Here is a 6988-nt window from a genome sequence, read left to right as displayed (position 1 = left end):
TAATTTGTACAATTAACCTCCTTGTGGTTCGACCCCGGTCTTGCCGGGTTATTTATTACTTCGACACTCCTGCACTTGAGAGAAGATATCAATTTTTTAGTCGTGTCACTAATTGTATTAGAAATAAGTATATTATAAACTCTTTTTATTACTCAACTGGAAACTACACACAAAAAAGGTTCCAATCGGATGATTTATCCTTAATAGTTCATTATAAATTTTTAATATGATCATATTAATTGTCATATTTTAGTAATACCATACTTTTAAATATTGTCAGGATTCATGATGTTAACTTATGTTAATAACAAATCAAGTTTCTCTTACAACAACGACGTCGGTCGAAGACTATGAAGGATCAAATATTTATTATACCAAGTATTATACAACACAAATCTAGATTAATTATTTAAAAAATAAGGTATTAAGAACTAGTAAGATAAAAAGATAAGACATATTAATAACAAACTTTCTTAGATATAAACATTAAAGTCCATGTTGAGTTTATATTATACATATTATAACAACATTAGTGAAACCTTTTCACCTTAACATAATTAACTTAGCTAGACATAATAAAGAAGAAGAACATAAATAAATAAGATAAGAACATAATTATGATATAAGTTAACTAAGTATATGAAATAAAAAATATAAACAAGAGATTAATATAACATGAAAGAAACTTGAACATTATAAAGAGAGAAAACAATAAATGATCTTGATTTGAAAACCAAGATGCCTAAATATATGGAAAATGCCTCCTTTTAGGGGAAAAAAGAACTATTCATTTGATAATTAACTATTGAATTAATGGCCAATTAATAATTTAGTGGGCTTAGTGGTTTAGGTATGGATTTATTTTCCAGATGAAGCGACATTTCCACAATTAGAATTTGACAAAGTGGTCTTCATGAAAGTTGTACAAATTTGTATCAGATTTCCACTAAAAGAAAAATAAACTCATTTGAACTTCTAGAATCTGAGATATAGACTGAACACTGAACAATGTCTGAGCTGTAGGACAAATTCAACTTCTCTTTTGATGCTAAAATTTGGACTCTAAAACAGCAGTATTGAGTCTTGGACTCTCATTAATGTTTTAGGCCTATGTCTTAGCTTTTTATTCATATAAACTATACTAAAATTCAAGATCTACAGCTCTAGATATGACTCAATGATTGAATGATGTTCTATGTTGAATTGAACTAGCATCTATTTTCTAAGTTTAACCCTTTTTTTGTCCTTTCACTATTAATAGTTACTCACATCAATCAATCCTTTAAATTGTGAGATATGCCTGCATTTAAAATGAGCATTTACCATAAATTAAGGTTATCTTCTATTATCAAACTTATTATTATAAAACATGCTTAAGTTAGGAATTTAATAATACTTTAAGAGCAATATAATAATACAGAGCTTTAATAAAAATATATTTTTAAGTACTAATCATCTATGAGAAATGTAGGTTTGAGCTAAAAGGTAATATAATAGAAATATGAAAGAAAAAAAAGATAAGATAAAAGAAAAAGAAAAGGGAACCTGAATGTAAAGAAAAACCTGAAGAGAGAGTATTGGTTTTTGAGCTATAAATAGGTATGTTTTGAGTCAGCTAATAGAAGAAGAAGAAGAAAATGATGATGATTATGAAGCCTAAAAATCAGAGCACCAACAACCAACCATTGTCTTTGCTACTAGCCCTAAGATAAGTCAAACCCTTTTCCTTTCATTTGTCTACTTCATATGAGTTTGCATGAAAGTACTTAAAATGCATTTTAGTGAACATGTTACTACTCATACATATATGTTATTTACTTATATATTTTTATTTTACTCTATTTGCTTATTGTTAAAGTTATCTTTGTTTTTTTTAAATTGTGTCTTCATCTTTTTATATATGAATATATGTGTTTTTTTTATTTATAAAGTTTTGATTTTTAACATCTAGGTCAATCTATAGTTTTGATGGCCCAACATGACTTTTTTTTTCAATTTTAAAATGAGTTCAATAATGCATCGACGAGTTTATATTAAGTTTGTGTCATGTGATAGAGAATTGGATTTTAATTGTTCAGTCAACATGTCTCCTACTTATAAGGACTGATGTATGTTATGAGTAACATTTTAAACCAAAATCAAGTTCAATAATAAGTCTATGAGTCTTCTTCAAGTAGGGATCGACATCAGCCAAGCGTGGTTTTCTGTTTAACCTTTTAGTTTTAAAATAAGATAGTAATAAAAAGGTCAAGAACTATAATACTATAATACTATAATAATAACAAAATAACAACAACAACAACAACAACAATAATAATCAAGTTATAAGACTTCTGATTCAGGATCTAATGCTAAGTCGATGAACACACTCAAAGAATAAATGAATTGTAAAAGCTAATAAAACATTTAAGGCAATTAATGACATCAATTAAATAAATTTAGAAGAAAAAACATAGTTAAGGAAACCTTTTCTTGGAAAGGATGCGGTAAGGATGATGTCTATCTTCTTTTAAACATTACTAACATCTTTCTCGACTCTTTAGAACAAATATAGCTTCTAGGATTCTTAATTTCCTTAAAGAACTAAGTGGCAAATCTATGTTTCTATTTTTATCTTTTAATTCTAGAGGTTCCAAATTATATTGGGTAGTGAAAACTTGTAGCCTTCTTCTCCCAAATTAATGACTATTTTATTAAAAAACAATTAAGAAAAGGAAACAAATCCAATAATAGAGGATCGAGTAAAATAAGGAAAAATACCATAGTCAATCTCAAATTTGCTAGAAAAAGTTTGGTATAATCCTCTTACTTTCCTTTTTATTTCGCTACAATCACTTTAATTTTTGCAATATTAATTTTGTATTTAGAGTTTATTTTCTTAACATTTTAGTCCTTGAGAGAGAGGGAAGAGAAAATCACTTTAAAATAATGAAGGAGAAAGTTAAAGAATAACCACTTTTCAACAACAAAATTCCATGCTCTTGGTGTCAACAGATTCAATTCAACAAGGAGAACTTAATAATGGTGGTTTTGTTTCATATAAATATACATGAAAAGATAGATCACATTCCACTTAGTTTATTTTATTCCATTGATTTTCATTTTCTTAGTGATTTTTGGTGCTTTGAGAATATGTGGTTCACTGAGGTTTTTATGGTGTTTTTAAGTCAACATGGGTTGAAAATATTTTTTTAAGCCATAAAAGCCCTTGATTTTCTGGCTACCATTGTGTCATATGATTTTTTGAAAAGAAAAGAAGGAACAACATGTTGTGCATCCTTTTGCCTAAATAAAAAACAAGCCAATATGCACAAGTATAGGCTTGTAGGCTTACCCACTTGGACCTTTTTTTTATTAGGCCAAGCACACTAGATTACCAAGACCTAGATGCTTGATCTTTTTTGTAACTTTATTCTTTTAGTTTAAATTAAGATTAATTAAAATATATTAATTAACAAAAATGTGGGATGCCCATCCTAGCGATTATTTAATTTTAATTAGAATTACTTAAAATAAATTAAATAAAATTGTAATATTTTATAATATAATAGCATCTAATTTTTACTTGGTTTTTTAACTAAGAATATAAAATTATTTTTAATATTAATAGATTTTATTTTTGTTCATTCTTATATAATTTTTTTCTTTAATTTGATTGTTAACTTCAATGTGCATGTTCATTATTATTATTATTATTATTATTATTATTTATTTTATTAAATGAAGAATTGATTCCAAGAAAAAAAGTTATTCAACTCAACTAAGTTTATAGTCTGCATTACAAGATCAAATATTTTAATATGCATTTATCTCTCAACTTTTCAATGTAATTTTTAGTTATTGTTAACAATTTTTTTTCATTTATTAAAATAAATAATTCTTAATTTATTTAATTAAATATATAAACTATTTTTTCCATTTGCAATAAAGACTTTTTTCTCGATGCCAAAAACATGTTGGAACATATTTGTATTAAAAAAAACTTTTGGTACTATCCACGACAAAGTGTAGGTCAGATGACTAGATTTTAAAATTAATTATTAAAATTTTACTTGAGAATAGAAGAAAATTAGTAATGTTTATATTTTTTTTCTATGTTAAAAAGAAAATTGATCCGACTTGTGATAAAAAATGAATAATAAAAAAAATAATTTAAGAAAAAGCTGCAAATTCATATAGAAAAGCCAATGAAAAAGTTATACTAGCATTTTTCCCCTATTTTAAGCCTTAATCCGGTCATAAGACTAGGATTACTCGATAGAAGGCAAAGCAAAAAAAGATTATGAGGCCTAATTTTTAAAAAACTCAATATTGAATGATGAAATTGAAATAAAAAAGGCTGATAAAAATAGTAATCAAAAGAATAAGGATTAAATTTGACCAAAAAAACATTTGGCAGCCCTTTTTAACCTTTTAAAGAGTTCAGGTGAAAAATTTAAGGTGTGGTACAAGAAAAGAAAGAGAAGAAAAATTGTTCATTGGTGCCAAGTTGAACAACAACCGTCTTCATAAACCATTTAACCTCACTAACCCTTTTGTTGGATATTTAGAGTCGATTGGATCAATTAGATATTTAAAGGTGTGGATATGGGTCGAGATGAGATGATTTGAATAACACCATAGATGAGTGGAATTGGGTTTTAGAGTCCATTACACACAATCCAAGTGCAATGGTCTTACTAATGCTTTGACACATGCTTTATATGCACTGGAAACTTTTCCTAATATTTTTCTTTTTTCATTCAAATAAATCCCTGAATTGGAAAGTTTTGATTTAATCTATAATGCTTTAATTGTCTTAAATCAATTAAATGAATATTTTTTTATCAAACATAACATTAATTGAGCACTAGATGGTTTTTCTTGACACTTTAAGAATCTCATATGAAGTTAGCCGATGCAAACCATAAGGTTTGATCCCAAATCAACCAAGCATGAAAATGATAAAATTGAAGAAAAAAAAGTTGACCAACAAGAAAAAAAACATTATAGATTTACTATTGTAATCCATAATACATGAGTCTTATGCTACAAAACAAATGGCTACAATAAATGTTATCAGTAAGAATACTGGATATGCACTGTTTATAAGAGAATTAAAATGTTACACAACATTTTTATTGCTCAACATTTTTTCTTAGGGGATTGGTGAGATAAGCAAATCTACTTTACACCTTTCTATCAACTTCATGAATATCATTCAAACCTTAAAAGCTTAAAATACTTCAAAAGATACAGATGAAATGTTGGTTCAAACCATAAAGATATGAAGTCTCTTTAGCAACTATCCAAAGCAAAGTAAGTCAACTATGAAGACACTTGTTAAAGAAACTCCATGGAGCTAAGACTATAATCTCAACAGAAATTGGTACCTAAATCATCATGTGAACTATACCTTAGAGGGTAATAAAAATATACCATAGTTAATGGCAAAGCATATATGTTTCTTATATATGAATTAACTTATTTAAAGTAATTATGTTTTTATTTTCTCTAGGTGATACCTGAGGACCTCTTCCTAAACTCACCAAGGATGGGATTGACTCTGCTTTCCTAGTGCGATTGCACAATTCATTGGCAGGGATTGTCATGGTCTTCCTAGGAAAATAGTCTCAAACTCACTAAGGATGAAATCGACTCGATCTCTCTAGTGCGATTGCATAACTTACCTTAGTAGAGATTGACACAATCTCCTCAAAGCAATAACCCGAAACTCAATCTCTTTAATTCAATTGCACAACTTACCTTGGCAGAGATTAAACTTAGTATTGCTAATAGGATTGCACAATTCACCAATTATAGGATTGATTTAGTATCCCAATACGATTGTATAATTAACTTTCTTATGGATTAACATGATCTCCCTATGGAAATAGCCAGTAACTCATAAAGGATAAAATTTATTTAGTCTTCTTAATGTGATTGCACAACTTACCTTGGTAGATATTAAACTTGGTGTCTATAGTTCGATTGCATAATTCTCAGAAAATGAGGTTGACTCAAAATGTTTATTTTGATTGCACAACTCACCTTGATAGGGATTAATACAGTCTCCCAAAGGCAATAGCCTCAAACTCGAATATTTTTTAAATATAAGCCTTGAACCTATACAAATTCTCAAAAACATTTTTTATAAGTGATTAATACTTAAAAGTGCATTTTTATCAAGGTTTTATATCATCATTTTGCACTTGAAGTATTAATAACTCCTTAACTAAAAGCATGTTTTATAATAACATATCTAATAATATAAGATACCTTTAAGTTGTGGTAAATATTCATTTTAAATGCAGGCCTATCACATAAATAAAAGGATTGATTGATGAGTTTAAGAATTAAAATTGAAAGGACAAAGAGATAACTAGACTTAGAAAAGAGATGCTGGTACAGTCCAAACCAGAACATCCTTCGGTAATTGGGTCATATCTAGAGTTGTAGATCTCAGATTTAGGTCCACTTTATATGGATGGAAATTTCATATGGAGCTCAAGATTTAAAAACACCATTTTCATGTCCAAATTATAGCAACAACAAAAAAGTCTGAATCTATCCTCCAGCCCGCGTACTATTTAATGTTTGGCCCATATCTAGAGTTTTAGAAGTTCAACTAACCTCTATTTTCTTTCGCTTGAAAGATGAGATAATTTTCTACAACTTTTATGTTTTCAAGTGGTTCTAGTTCTGATGTTATCAATGATGTTTTGGGCAGACAAGAGAAGATAAGGATTGTCACCAAGTCAAGAGTTAGCCACCCACTCATCATTTAGTCATCAAATCAATAGTTCCTAATTTTGGCATATAAAAAGAGGCATTTGGTATGTATTTAGGCATCTTGGTTTCCAGATCAAGATCATGCTCTTGCTTTCTCTCTTTGTAGTTTTGTAATGGTTAAGTTTTGCTTTCATTAATATCAAGTTTATGCCTTTCAATTCCTCTCTTTTACTCAGTTAACTTTGATCTTATTTATGTTTTTATTTTGTTTATTTAT

This window comes from Populus euphratica, unplaced genomic scaffold (genome assembly GCF_000495115.2).
Source record: "Populus euphratica unplaced genomic scaffold, PopEup_1.0 scaffold474.1, whole genome shotgun sequence".
In the NCBI taxonomy this organism is placed as follows: Eukaryota; Viridiplantae; Streptophyta; class Magnoliopsida; order Malpighiales; family Salicaceae; genus Populus; species Populus euphratica.
The sequence above is the reverse complement of the archived record's forward strand: the minus strand, read 5'-3'. Positions refer to the sequence as shown.